Source organism: Heterodontus francisci, chromosome 28 (genome assembly GCF_036365525.1).
Source record: "Heterodontus francisci isolate sHetFra1 chromosome 28, sHetFra1.hap1, whole genome shotgun sequence".
Taxonomy (NCBI): domain Eukaryota; kingdom Metazoa; phylum Chordata; class Chondrichthyes; order Heterodontiformes; family Heterodontidae; genus Heterodontus; species Heterodontus francisci.
The window spans coordinates 3,977,319-3,992,960 of NC_090398.1; positions in this window are offsets into that span (position 1 = coordinate 3,977,319).

Genomic DNA, 15,642 nt, shown 5'->3' on the forward strand with positions numbered 1-15,642 from the left:
AGACTTGTTAGAAGTTTAAAGATGGAGTTTCGCATTTTCACAGGACTGTGATGGGATATCTGGCTAATATCACATTGTGGGATCCTGCTGTGCATACATTCACTGCATCAATTCCGACATTACAACACTGAGGCAGAAACAGATGGGGAGTAAAAGAGGGCGAGAAACAGCTGGAGGTGGCAGGTGAAGCGAGAGACACAGGAGAGTGAGGGAAACAGGGAGGGAATGAGAGGGGGAGAGGAGTGGGCAGTCGGCTTTTATCACACAAGCTTGTGGGATCTTGCTGTGCACCAATGGCTTGCAGCATTTCCAACATTGCAACACTGCTGACCACTTTAAAAATTATTTCTTTGAGTGTCAAATGCTTCTGTGAATCAGCAGTCACAGGGCTGAAATGTGAAGGTTTGTAAAGGCTTGTTCTCATTCCCAAATAATGCTGGTGTTTTCGGCTGTGGGCTGAATTTGACTGTGAAATGACACACCTGGGGACCATTTGAATTCAGATTTCCAGGGATGGAATTGTGGATTTCTCTCTCGATCCTTCTACGGGTGAGTAGATGGGGGTTTCCAGTGTTTGTGTGTTTTTACAGTGAGGCTGAAACAGATGTAGAGTGACACACAGAGAAATGGAGAGAGAGACAGAGAGAGAGAGAGAGAGACAGCAGGAAATGACAGGGGAAACACATCCACACTTCCCAGTCTCCGGTTCTGGGTCCGGGGATGTGTTTGTAAGTCACTGAGAGATTGTTTTATGTCAGTGAGTGAGAGAAAGAGGCCTGGGCTCTTGCTGTGTTTTAATCTGTTCAAAAATGCTTTGCTTTGTTTGAATCAATTTTATTTCTCTTATTCCAAAGTAGAATCTTTTCGGAAGCTGCAGCTGTGATGATGCAGAGGGAGAATCTTTTGGCCACTTGGAATTCTCAGACAAGAGCTTTAACCAGAGAGGGAGATTAATAATAAAAATATATTTGTCACTGTCAAATTCATTTCTAGATCCAGAAAAGAAGACTGCGTGTTTTCGGGGCTGATAGACAAACAAAGTGCTGGAAATGCTCAGTATTTCCAGCTCGGTTTTTATTTCAGATTTCCAGCATCCGCAGTATTTTGATTTTGTGTTTTCGGGGGTCTGTGGATTTTTTACCACAATGGAGGGGGCTGGATGGTGCTCCGAAGGGAATAGTTTGGGAAGCGCTGCTCCAGAACAGTCAATGTAATCCCGTAGATTTCCCTCTCTCCATCCCTTGCTGCAACTTGTTTCCTGCACCTTCCTCCTTGTTCCTAACCCTGTTTCTTCACATCTTTAAATCCCTATCTCTGTTCCTCTCAACATCCTTTCTATCTCTGCCTCTCTCTAGAGTCTCACAAGTTTCCATTGTCACTCTCTTTCTGCGACTCTCTGCATCTTTATCTGTCTCTCTCTCAGTCAATTTCTTCTCTCACTCAGTTCCAAATCCCTGAACCTTTCCATCTCTGTTCCTCCTTTCCTGCAAGATTATCTCTGCATTTCCCTCCCCCCCGCTCCCCCCCGGCCCCCACCCCCTGTCCCGGGATACTCCTCGTTATTCTGTAAACACATCTTACTTAGTATCTCTGCCCCTCCACTTCTTGCTGTCTCTGCATCTCTCTCTTTGTCTGGGATCTTTCTCAATATCTACATCACTGCTGCATTCTCTCTCTGCACCTCCAGCTCTCCCTCTCTCCATTGTCTCCATTTCTCTCTCTGTCCTTCTCAGTATTTCTGACCCTCTGTTCTCTGTTTCTCTCTCACTGGTTTCGGACTCCCTGCATGTCACTCTCCATCTCCCTTTCCATTTATTTCTCTCTCTCTCTGTTCTGTCCTAATCCCGGGATCTGTTTTCTGTGTCTCTGTCCCTCTGTCTGGGGGTGGATTTGAACTCGCTGCCTTGGTGTTGTCCAGGGTGATTGTGAACCGGGATCCTGCTTTCCATCTCTGCCCAGTTTTGCTCCCAGTGAGGTAAAAACAGGGGAGCGATGCTGAAAGGGCAGCTGATTCACAACCACCCTTATCCCCTGGTTTGCACCATTGGTACCAAGTCCGAGTCCAGCCCAGTGTTTCTTTGCTTCTCTGTGTATCTGCTCCCCGACTGTCTCTGCCTGTCTCCCTGTGGCCCGATGGGGGAAGGGACAGATCAGCCATGATTTAACATGTGTGGGACAGGATCAAAGGGCTGAATTGCCTCCTCCCGTCCCTGTGCCAGTCAATGTGTGTGTGTTTGTATGTGTCTCCCTCTGTTTGATTCCCTGAAGTCGATGGGGAGAACAGGTGAAACACCTTTCTGCAGTGAGGGACGTGTCTGGGGCTGGGATCTTCCTGTGCGTTAACGGCTCAGAATGCCAGTTAGCCTCTGGGTGTCCTTGCTCAACGCCCGGCCCTGTATCTGGCTGGACAGGAGTTAAAGGTGCCGGGGGGTCTGGGAGCCAGTTGATGGAATTCCAGTGGCTTATCCAGACCAGGAATTAAAGTGAATTAAAGACTGTCAGGAGATGGAGCCAAACCCAGGAAGGTGATGGAGGTGGGAATAACACAGTGGGGGTAAAGGGGACTGGTGACTCGGATGGGAGTTACACAGGGGGAGAGGCTGTTCAGGGGGATATGATATAGGGTGGGAATTAGTACAGTGGGGGATTTTACAGGATAGGGAGGGTATTTAGAAAGAGGGGGAGTGTTTACAGTGGGGCGGGGGAGAATTAGATTGGGGTCAGATAATGGGGGGGTTATTTAGATGGGAGTCTGTACCCGGGGGGTAATTAGATGGGAGTCTGTTCCCGGGGGGGGGGGTGGGTGAGTATTTTGATAGGTGTCTGTCCCCGGGGGGGAGGTATTTGTAACAGGGGTATTATAAGGGGATAATTAGATGGGGGTCTGTGCAAGGGGTGGGGTATGTAGATGGTGGTCTGTCCACGGAGGGGAGTAATTTGTAACAGGGGTATTATAAAGGGATAATTAGATGGTGGTCTGTGAAAGGCGGGAAAAATTTGCGTGGTGGATGAAGATAGCGGGTGGGAAAATATTGCGGGGTGGGAAAATTATGGGGGGGGGAAATTATGGAGTGAAAAAAATTGCAGTGGGAGACATTTCCGTGGGGAAATTGTTGCAGGGGGAAAATTGCGGGGGGGGAAATTTGCGGGGGGAATATTTCCGGGGGGGAATTTCCATGGGGATAAATTTGGGGGGGGGGGAATTTGCTGGAGTAAAAATTTGCAGGGGGAATAAATTTGCAGGGGGAAAATTGCCGGGGGGAAATTTGCAGGGGGGAATAAATTGCGGGGGTGGGGGGGGAATAAATTTGCGAGTTTGGGGGAAAGTCAGAAAGAGGGGAAAGTCAGAAATAGAGAGAAGACAGAAATAGAGAAAAGACAGAAATGGAGGAAAGACAGAAATGGAGAAAAGACAGAAATGCAGAAAAGTCAGAAATAGAGAAAAGACAGAAATAGAGAAAAGACAGAAATAGAGAAAAGTTAGAGATAGAGAAAAGTCAGAAATAGAGAAAAGACAGAAATGGAGAAAAGACAGAAATAGAGAAAAGTCAGAAATAGAGAAAAGACAGAAAGACAGAAATAGAGAAAAGACAGAAATAGAGAAAAGTCAGAAATAGAGAAAAGTCAGAAATAGAGAAAAGACAGAAAGACAGAAATAGAGAAAAGACAGAAATAGAGAAAAGACAGAAATAGAGAAAAGTCAGAAATAGAGAAAAGACAGAAATAGAGAAAAGTCAGAAATAGAGAAAAGTCAGAAATAGAGAAAAGACAGAAAGACAGAAATAGAAAAAGACAGAAATAGAGAAAAGACAGAAATAGAGAAAAGTCAGAAATAGAGAAAAGACAGAAATAGAGAAAAGTTAGAGATAGAGAAAAGTCAGAAATAGAGAAAAGACAGAAATAGAGAAAAGACAGAAAGAGAGAAAAGTCAGAAATAGAGAAAAGACAGAAATAGAGAAAAGTCAGAAATAGAGAAAAGACAGAAAGACAGAAATAGAGAAAAGACAGAAATAGAGAAAAGTCAGAAATAGAGAAAATACAGAAATAGAGAAATGTCAGAAATAGAGAAAAGACAGAAATAGAGAAAAATCAGAGATAGAGAAAAGTCAGAAATAGAGAAAAGTCAGAAATAGAGAAAAGACAGAAATGGAGAAAAAACAGCAATAGAGAAATGTCAGAAATAGAGAAAAGACAGAAATAGAGAAAAGTCAGAAATAGAGAAAAGTCAGAAATAGAGAAAAGACAGAAATAAAGAAAAGACAGAAATAGAGAAAAGACAGAATGTCAGAAAGAGAGAAAAGACAGAAAGTCAGAAATAGAGAAAAGACAGAAAGTCAGAAATAGAGAAAAGATAGTAAGTCAGGAATAGAGAAAAGACAGAAAGTCAGAAATACAGAAAAAAAGCCAGATACAGAAAAGACAAACTCAGAGAAATAGAGATAAGACAAAATCAGAAATACAGTAGACAGAAAGTCAGAGAAATAAAGAAAAGGCAGAAAGAGACACAGAAAAAGAGGAGGTAAAAAGTCGAGGGGTAGAACTGAGACACAAAGAAATTGCAGAAAGCAAAGAGACAGAATCAAACACCAGTGAGAAAGGCACACAGAGAATCACAGAGAGATAGAGAGAGAGAAGGGCAGAGAAATCCATTGAGACAGAAAGACACACAATCATTCAGAGAGAAACAGAGAGAGAGAGAAACACAAAGTGAGAGTGAGATGGAGGAACAGAGGGAGAGAGAGAACCAGAGAGAGAGAGAGAGAAAATACAGAGAGAGAGAGAGAAGCACACAGAGAGAGAGATTGAGAGAGAGAGAGAAACACAGAGAGATTGCGGAACACAGAGGGAGAGAGAGAACCAGAGAGAGAGAAAAAAACAGAGAGAGAGAGAAACAGAGAGAGAGAGAGAGAAACAGAGAGAGAGAGAAAAACAGAGAGAGAAAAACAGAGACAAAGAGAAGCAGAGAGAGAGAGAAGCACAGAGAGAGAGAGATTGAGAGAGAGAGAGAAACAGAGAGAGAGAGAGAGATTGAGGAACAGAGAGAGAGAGAGAGAAACAGAGCGAGAGAGGGAAACAGAGAGAAATAGACACAGAGATATAGAGAAAAGATTGAAAGAGAGAGATTGAGTCAAAAGGAGAGGGAAACGCAGAGAGAGACAATAAAGATGTGATACTCACCATGCCACACGGTCTGCGCTCCATCGTTGGATTCTAACACCTTCCCTCCATCAGCTCATCTATGGGGAAAAGATCCTGGAGAGGGAGATTAGGGCGGGAATTGGAGACAAGGGTCAGGACTGGGACAGAGAGTGGGGGATTCAGACTGGACTCTCTCAGACACACACACACTGTAATCAGCTTGCAATTCACCTGGGCACAGAGACACAGAGACTGAGACACAGAAGCTCACCTTCACAAACCAGCTGCATGGAAAGAAAGAATGGAGGCTGATGTTGTCCTAATATATCCCAGACCCTGTCACTCAAAACAGACAGTCCACCCAAAATACAGCTCACCCAACCAGCTATCAGTTTTCTCCATCTGGACAGTCCCTCCCAGGTATGGGACAGTCCAAGGTGAGTCTCTGTGTAAACAGGGAGTGGGGGAGAGAGGGATATTCCAGCCATATCCCAAATGAACCATTTCAGATAGAAACCTGTCTGTCTGTCTCTCTCTCTCTCCCTCTCCCAAAAACCTCATTAACAGAGCAGAAAAGCTGCTGTCGTTTAAAACCTGGAGGGGCCGGTTTGGATAATGACCATTTAACACTAATTGTATTAAATGTCTTTCACTATTCACCTCCAGTTAATAGAAAGTTCAGGAAATGACTGAAAATGCCTCACTGCAGTCAACTTGAAATTCTGGCAATGAGTTTTTGCTGGAGAGGCAGGTTTGACTGCAGTCCAAACAGGCAGTTTTTATTCAGATTTTCAATTCCACTGTGTGACAAAGTCTGTAACTAGGCGCAGGTTAATGATGCAGCCAAGAGAACTTTAACAACTGGTGACATTTCACACAAGTCTCACCCATATCTACAGTTATATTTCTCAATGATACTTTGCACATTATTTGCTGCTGCTGTATTTATGCATTAGGCTGTAATCAATCGAAAAAACCTTCTTAATATTCACCAGTTTAATGTTACAAGGGCTTACAAAGCTGGAAGACGGACATTTAACACAAATTGTATTAAAGATCTTCCACTTGTCACCTCCAGTTTATATAAAGCTCAGCGATAACGACCTCCACATTCTGACAAAGAGTTTTTACTGCTGTAAAGTGTCACTTGTTTCCATTTGCTTCCTGACTGTTTCTTTCCTCTGCTCTCCTGGGGGATTCAGAGGGATTTTTGTTCATTGTTTGTCCAAATTCACGAGGTTCCATCTGCTCTGCATTTGCTGTCCTGGAGAAATTAATTCTATTCAAAATCTTTCCCTCAGTTTGGAGACGTGAGGAGAGAATGTTTACACTAGCAGAGGGGAGAAACAAATAGGCAGGGAGTTGTTGTGGTCTGGAATTCACTGTCTGACAGGTTTCTGAAAGCAGATTCAGAATTAACTTTCAATAGACAATCGGATCAAAACTTCAAGTACTCTGAGTTATAGTAGAGAAGATACTGGCAGAGAAAGAGAAGTGAGAGAGAGAGAGAGATGTCATAACGTCAGTGATCAAGAACTCAACACAACTTATTTTGAAAGTTTTGATTTGTAAACGATTGTTTGAGTTTAATTTGGTGCTGTTGTTTTATTTATACATTATCTTTAATCACTTAAAATAATTTTCCAAACAGGAACTAGCTTAATGTTACAAGTGTTTACATAGTAGGAAGATAGCCATTTAACACAAAGTGTATTGAAATTATTTCATTCAGCACCTCAAGTTTACAGAAAGTAAACTCCTCAGTCTTTCAGTCATAATGACTTCAATTATGACTTTAATAATATTGGTTTAATTAACCTTGGCGTAGCTACCGGCTTATTCTGTGCATTGTATGTATTTGAATCAGATGTCTCGGTTAGGATCCAGAATCAGGAGATTTTCAGTTTCATGATGTGCGACTAACCGATCCTAGAATATTTTTATGAATGTTTTTTTTCCAGTGACTGATAATGACACAGCTCATGGACTCTGTGTTACAAGGGGTCAGAACAATGCCCTCCCTCCCCAATAACATGGTTCAATTCAACTGGATTTCAATGTAGTTATTGATTATCAGTGTTATAAAATATTATTTCATCCTGTGTTGCGTCTGACGCGGCTTCAAAGGTCTGGCTACTGAACTGAGTTTGCTGATGATTCTTTCACATCTCCTCCTCTGCTTCAATGTGGAGCTTTCACTGTTACTGGACTACATTTTAGAATAGAAAGTACTGATCTGATGTTTTATTGGTTGACACTAAATTAGTTGGAGTCAGGAGTCTTTCAATTATCTGTAGATTATCAGCTGCAGCGCAGATGTTAGTGTTTAATGAATTAAATAATCCCACATTATAACGGTTTACTTCATCATCCCAGGAGAAGGAATTTCATTGATGTTGAGGTTTGTCTGGAAGAAGTGTTCGGTCCTGTTTATTCCATGTATTGTAGACGAACTGAAGAGTGTAGGTGAACATGTGGAAACTTGGGTGCTCTGCAGACAAATTAAATTATTCACAGAGGTTTCACCATTGAACAAACTGACTCTGAGAATAGAATAATTGAACACGGGGCTGGTGAACAGAATACAGGCACAGAATGTTAGGACAAAATTGCATGTGAAAAGCAGCATTAAGTAACAGTTTACAGGGTGTGAGTACCCCAGAGATGTAGGGAGGTTGACTGAAAGGAGGAAGGAGTAAAGGAGCAGTGAGAATAAAATCGAGGGAAAGAGATAACCATAAAGAAAGAGAACGAGAAAGAAGCAGAAGTGTGAACAATTCACTGTCATAAAATGCTGGAATATCCAGAAGAATTAGAAAGAGAAATTGTGAGTTGAAGTTGTCTGTTGTCAGATTGTGTTAATTGTACTGTTGGACTTGTTCCCCTGTCTTTATTTCTGTCAGGTCTTTACTTTGTTTTGTGGAAAGTTCCTATTCCTTACTTACTGACTGAATAAACAGAATGAAATCAGTTCTTCACTGATGGTAATTCATTATTTAAATACAGCACTTTAAAATCTCCGGGACTGCTTAATACAATAAAGAGTAAAGTTGATATCAGAAATATATTTAAATTTATATTTAATTGACCGGACAAACTAAATGTATTGACTATATTGTATAAACAATGAAATGTTCTCCAACATCAATAACCACAGGTATAAATGTTTAAATATATTAATTGAGTAGTTTTACTGGGATCTATAGATTAGATTTCCTCTAATACTCTGCTGCAGTCTCTCCCTGTGAATCTCAGCCTCTCCTCTCACTGTATTGAATCCTCTGTCTCCTCATCCGATGCTTCAGTTTATCCACTTTCCAAACCATCTGTTCCTGTCTCTCCTCCAGTTACAACATGTCATTTCCCTTCTACCCCTCCCAAACTTACTCACTTGGCTCAACCTTCAGCTGCCTCTTCCAAATAAATCCCAACCCTCAAACTCACCGCAGCAGTTCTCAGCCTTTTTCCATTTTGTACCAGCCTCTGTCGGCTCTCTGAACCAAAAGCAACAAACCATCTGTTCATTCCACTGTTCCCAAACGTTCCTGATCAACAATCTGGAGCCAAATTCCCAATTCACCCATTGGATTCTATCTCTGTGAAACATCTTAGCATTTCCCCACTGGTACTGCATCCTCACTCAGTTCTTCCAATAGGGCCGGTGCTGACTTTATTCACTTTCGATATCAATTTCCCAATTCATTATTAATAACTGTATTTCAAACATTTCACTGTGGCAAAGCACTGCCAAAGTCAATGAATCAGTTTTCACAATTTGATGCAGCAACAAAGCTAGAAATTTCAGCTCAAATCCTATCAAATTTCTGCTTTGTCTTCAGTTCTGATCAGTAATTTCTTTCCTTCCTTTTATCTCTCTTCCAGTTAACTTGGTGGCGATTGTGATCCTGTCCCGAGGAACGTGCGGTCTCTCCAAATGTATCATTATCTACGTGGTGGGAATGGCAGTGTCTGATCTGCTGGTTTATCTCTGGACCCATACTGGTTTACATTGTTTTAATTTATTTTCCAATTTCATTCCTGAACATTACTCCCGTGTGTTCTGTCATTGTTGTTCTGTTTTCTGCATCCATATTTATTTCTCTCTGGCTCACAGTCACTTTCACCTTTGATAGATTTGTGGCCATTTGATGTGAGAAGCTGTAAACAAAATATTGCACTGAGAAAACGGCGTCAGTGGTTGTCGGAAGAGTGAGTGTACTGGGCTGTTTGGAGAATGTCCCATGGATTGTGTTTATAAACCGAACTTCTTGTGTTCCCCCGCATGGAAGGCATTTGAATGGTTTCGTTACATTTTAACCCCTTTTGTCACGGTCTTTCTGATTTTGCTGCTCAATGTTCTGACGGTCAGACGTATTTTATTCTCCAGTAAAGTCCGCAGGCGAATCCCGGACAACAGCAATGGAGAGAACACAAGGATCCAGAGATGGAGAATCGGAGAAAATCAATTATTTTACTCGTCGGTATATCCGGCAGTTTTGTGTTGTTCTGGATGACCAAGGTTGTTTATACACATTTATAGGCGAATTGAAGATATTCCGTATCATTATTCCTACACTGACCCTCACTTTATCGCAAATCACGCATCACTAATGCTGCAGGCTCTCAGTTCCTGCAGCAACACGTATATTTACGCTGTGTCCCAGACTAAATTCAGACAGGAGCTGAAGAATGCCATGAAATACCCTCTCAATCTCATTGTTAAATCAGTGAAATCATAGAAAGAGCTGAAGCGTTGTGAACACTGGAACTAAATCCCATTTCATATTCCATTCCCATCATTCCCACAGGACAGAGAGTACATTTTATATTGACTGCACTGACACCTGAAACGATTTTAAATTTGATTCTGCGATTCTCTTTCACTGAGAACCTGAACTATTGAGCTGGGAGATACTCTTCCCACTCTCACCATCTCGATCTGCTGGTGCTCCTGTCTAACCATCTCCATTTTCTGGTGTCACTGTCTCACTGTGGTTACTGCTCCTGTCTTCCATATCCGTCTGCTCATCGCCCTGTCTCACTGCAGTTACTGCCCCCTCTCACCATCGCCATCTGCTCGTGTCCCTGCCTCACTGCAGTTAATTCGCCCCTCACCATCTCCATCTGTTGGTGTCCCTGCCTCACTGTGGTTACTGCCCCTCTCTTCCATCTCCATCTGCTAGTGTCCCTGTCTCACGGTAGTTACTGCCCCATCTTGCCATCGTCATCGGCTGGTAACCCTGTCTCACTGCAACTGCCAACACCACCCCCCCACCTCCCACACCATCTCCATCTGCTGGTGTCCCTGTCTAACTGCCGTTGCATTTACTCTCTCCATCTCAATTTGCTGGTGGCCCTGTCTCACTCTAGTTACTGACGCTCTCCATCCTTCTCCACCTGCTGATGTCACTGCAGTTACTTCCCCCTTTCACCATCTCATCTGCTGTTGTCCCTCTCTCACTGTACCTTCAACATCTCCATCTGCTGGAGTCCCTGTCTCACTGCAGGTACATCGCCTCTCTTCATATCCATCTGCAGGTGTACCTGTCTCACTGCAGTTACTAACCGTCTCACCATCTCCATTTGCTGGTGTCGCTGTTTCTCTGTGGTTACTGCCCCTCTCTTCCTTCTCCATCTGCTAGTGGCCCTGTCGAGCTGCAGTTACTGCCCCTTCTTATCAATGCTATCTGCTGGTGGCCATACTTCACTGAAATTCCTGCTCCCCTTCATCATCTCCAACTGCTGGTGACCCTGTCTCACTGCAGTTACTGTCGCTCTGAAACCATCTCCACCTTTTTGAGCCCCTGCCTCACTGCAGTTGCTTGCCCTCTCACCATCTCTATCTACTGATGTCCCTGTCAAACTGCAGTTACTGCTCCTCCTGCCATCTTCAACTGCCCGTGTCCTTATCTCACCATCGCCATCTGCTGGTGGAGGTCTCTCACTGCACTTACAGAACCCTCCCACCATCTTTATCTGCAGGTGTCGCTCTCTCACTGCGACTACTGCCACCACTCACCAGCTCCATCTGCTGTTGTCCCCTGTCTCACGGCAGTTACAGAACCCTCCCACCATCTTTATCTGCAGGTGTCGCTCTCTCACTGCGACTACTGCCACCACTCACCAGCTCCATCTGCTGTTGTCCCCTGTCTCACGGCAGTTACTGCTCCACTCTTCCATCTCCATCTGTTTGTGCCCCTTTCTCACTGTAGTTATTGACCCCTCTATCCATCTCTATCGGCTGCTGCCCCTGTCTCACTGCAGTTACTGTCCTCCTCTCAACATCTCCATATGCTGGTGCCCCTGTCTGACTGCAGTTACTGACGCTCACCAATCATTGCCACCTGTTTGTTTCCCTGCGTCACTGCAGATACTGCCCCTCTCCCCATCGCCATCTGCTGGTATACCCGTCTCATTGTGGTTACTGCCCCTCTCTTCCATCTCCATCTGCTGGTGTCCCTGCCTCACTGTAATTACTGCCCCTCTCACCATCGCCATCTGCTGGTATACCTGTCTCACTGTGGTTACTGCCCCTCTCTTCTATCTCCATCTGCTGGTGTCCCTATCTCACTGCTATTACTGCCACCCTCACAATTTCCATCTGCTGGTGTCCCTGTCTCACTGCAGTTACATCCCCTCTCTCCATCTCCATCTGCTGGTGGCCCTGTTTCACTGCAGTTACTGATTCGTTCCAACCTTCTCCACCTGATGGTGTCACTGCAGTTGCTTCCCACTTTCGCCATCTCCATCGGCTCTTGTCCCTGTCTCACTGCAGTTCCTGCCCCATTAACATCTCCTTCTGCTGGTGTCCCTGTATCACTGCAGTTACTGCCCCGCTCACCATCTAAATTTGTTGGTGTCCCTGTCTCACTGTGCTTACTGTCCCTCTCTTCCATCTACATCTGTTAGTGGTCCTGTCTTACTGTAGTTACTTCCTCTTCTAACCATCGCCATCTGCTGGTGTCGCTCTCTCACTGCAGTTACATCCCCGCTCTCCATCTCCACCTGTATTTGCCCCTGTCTCACTTCAGTTACTGCCCCCTCACTAAATCCATCTGCTGATGTCCCTGTCTTACTGCAGTTAATGCCCCTCTCCCCATGTCCATCTGCTAGTAACCCTGTCTCACTACAGTTACTGCCCCTTCCTACCATCTCTATCTTCTGGTGTTCCTGTCTCATTGGTGTTTCTGACCGTCTCCCACCATCTCCACCTGCTGATGTCCCTGCCTCCCTGCAGTTACTGCCCCTCTCACCATCTCCATTTGTTGGTGTCCCTGTCTCACTGTCGTTACTGCCCCTTCTTACCATTGCCATCAGCTGGTGGCCCTATCTTACTGCAATTGCTGCACCCCTCGCCATCTCTATCTGCTGCTGTCCCCGTCTCACTGCAGTTACATCCCCTCTCCCCATCTCCATCTGCTGTTGTCCCTGTGCCACTGCAGTTCCTGCCTCCTCACCACCTCTATCTGCTGGGGTTCCTGTCTCACTGTGGATACTGCTCCTCTCTTCCATCTCGATCAAATAGTATCTCTGTCTCACTGTCGTTACTGTCCCTCACTTCTATTTCCATCTGCTAGTGTCCTGTCTCACTGCAGTTATGTCACTCCCACCATCTCCACCTGCTGCTGTCCCTGTCTCACTACAGTTACTGTCCCTCTCTCACCATCCCTATCTGCTGGTGTCCCTGTCTCACTGTAGTTACTGCCCCTCTCACCATCTCCATCTGCTGGTGTCCATGTCTCTTTGCACTTACTGCCACTCTTACTGTCTCCATCTGCTGGTGTCCCTGTCTCACTGCAGTTACTGCCCCTCTCAACCTCATCATCAGCTGGTGTCCCTGTCTCACTGCAGTTACTGCCCCTCTCACCATCTCCATCTGCTGGTGTCCCTATCTCACTGCAGTTACTGCCCCTCTCACCATCTGATTCTGCTGGTATTCTTGACTCACTGCAGTTACTGCCCCCTCTCACCATCTCCATCTGCTGGTGTCCCTGTCTCACTGCAGTTACTGCCCACTCTCACTATCCCCATCTGCTGGCCAATTTACCAATCAACCTGCAAGTCTTTGGCTCCATGGGAGGAAACCGGAGCACCCGGTGAAAACCCGTGCAGACACAGGGAGAACTTGCAAACTCCACACAGGCAGTACCCAAAGTTGAACCCGGGTCGCTGCAGCTGTGAGGCTGCGGTGCTAACCACTGCACCGCTGGAATCCAAAAGTTAAGCTAACAGGGATGTGAATCTCTTTTTAATGGCTTTTATTTGAAGGCCGAGCTGATGAGTGAAAAAAGCAGGAATTCAAATCCCACAATAACAGTTGGGAATTTGAATTCTGTTTTTTCCCCTCAAAAAATTCATAAATCTGGAATATTAAAAAAAACCTCTAGAATGGAATGATTCACTCTCATCTGCTATTACAAAGCCCGTGCGTATCTCAGTTTTTCTGTATTTATTAATGATTGAAGATGATGGGTTAGAATGCTACATACCAAAGTTTGCCAATGACACACAAATAGGCAGCATTGTAAGCAGTGTAGCTGGAATCATACATTTACAAAGAGATATTAATATCTTAAGTGAATGGGCAAAACTGTGGTGGATGGATTTCACTGGAGGTGCAAAGAGACTTTGGGGGTTCCATGTCCATTTGAGTGCAATGTAGATTTACAAGAATGATAACTGGACTATAAGGGTTAAATTTCAATGTGCTATTACACAAGCTAGGGATGTATCCCTGGAATTTAGGTGGATCAGGGCTGATTTGATCAAAGTTGTTGAGATATTAAGGGGAACTGATGGGCTTATTTGGGTAAAACTATTTAGGCGGGTTGGCGAGTCTGGGGCCAGTGAGTATAGTCTAAACATTAGAGGCAGATATTTCAGAAGTGAAGTTAGGAACCACTTCTGCACACAAAAGGCACCATCAGTTTGGAAATGTCTTCTGTAAATGCACATGGATGCGAATTCAATTGTTCATCTTTAAATCAAAGATTGACCTCGTCGAATTCCTTTTGGAAATTGGAGGTGACTATGTCTCATCCAGTGCTGAACGTTCAGACAAGTGGACTGACCACACAGCGGCAATGGAAGACCCGAGAGATGTGGTGGTGAAGTAGCGCTGGGTGTCACCCATATTCATATGGAATCAAAGTCATTTTTTAATAATGTCGCAGGGTTCGGTGGGGGGGGGGGGTAGAGAGATGGCGGTGAAAAATAGAAGTGGATCAAGGATGGATCCTTGTGATAGATCCAGATGTAAGAAGAGAAACCAGGGGATTTTCTGGATGCAACTGATTAGATGAATGGAACCAGATGAATGTTGTCCCACACAGTTGGACAATGGAGGAGTGGTGTTGGAGGAGTATGGGGTGGTCACCTGAATCAAAGGCCGCAAGCAGGTCACGAAGGATTAGGAGGGATAAGTTGGAAAGTCAGCAGTTTGGTGAGGTTTGGTCTCATGGACAAGATGAGCTCCGAAAGAGCATGAGTAGAGATAGAAGAGAAACTAGACAGAGATGTGAATTCAGATCTAGCATGGGGGCGGTGCGGGGGGTGGGGGGCGAAGTCTTGGGGAAGCATAGCTTGGTGGGAAAAAGAAGGGAGGGAAGCAACAGATGAGCTACTGATAATATTAGTGACAATGTAGCGCATGAGCTTGTTGGAGTGAGGGTGGAGGGACAGAAGGGAACGCTGTAAGGCGATGATTAGCAGTGGAAAAAGGAAGCTGCAGTTAACTTTGCGTTCCATGACAATTCTATTTTATCAGGGGGAAGTAAGGCACAATAGTGTTTGATGTGATTCAGCCAGATCTTGCAATGAATGGATAAACCAGTTGGGAGCAACATACATTCATCACTGCAATTCTTGAATTTATGGAAGCAAGCATGGGGGAGGTATATCAGTTTGGTAAGGAGTAAGTCTTTTCCTGTGGTGAAGGCTATCAGTAGCAGAGGAGAGGGTGCAACCCTCGTTTGTTATAAAAGTATTGTGGAGAATGCAGGGACAAAGGTTAGACATTTGGGAGCTTGAAAGTTCAGTCGCAAGTGGCTCAGGGGAGAGCTTTTTCTGAAGGCGGATAAGGAAGCAAGTGGGTTTAGAATGGGATGCGAGTGGCAAGTGATAAATGGAAGTGATCAGAGATGGCCTTGTCTGAGATGGAGACAATGGGAATAGAGAGACTATGTAAGATGACAATATTTGAGTGGATGGCCATGAATATGGGAAGAGGTTAAGGGAGGAGAGGTGGGCAGTGAACTCAAAGGAGGGAGGGCATGATGGGATACGATGGAAGTTGAAATCACCGAGGATAAGATGTTGCTCGGTGCACAGGCTGAGGGAAGGAAGGAGTGAGGAAATCTCGAGTGACATACAAGGCGTGTGGCTTGGATTGGTAGTAGAGAACAATGATTTTAAAGGAGGGGTGGAAGAAGGTGAGGTGCTGAAAGGAGGTAAAGGTGCCAGAGGAGTATGGGATCAGACCAAGTTGAGATTTGGTGATAAGGG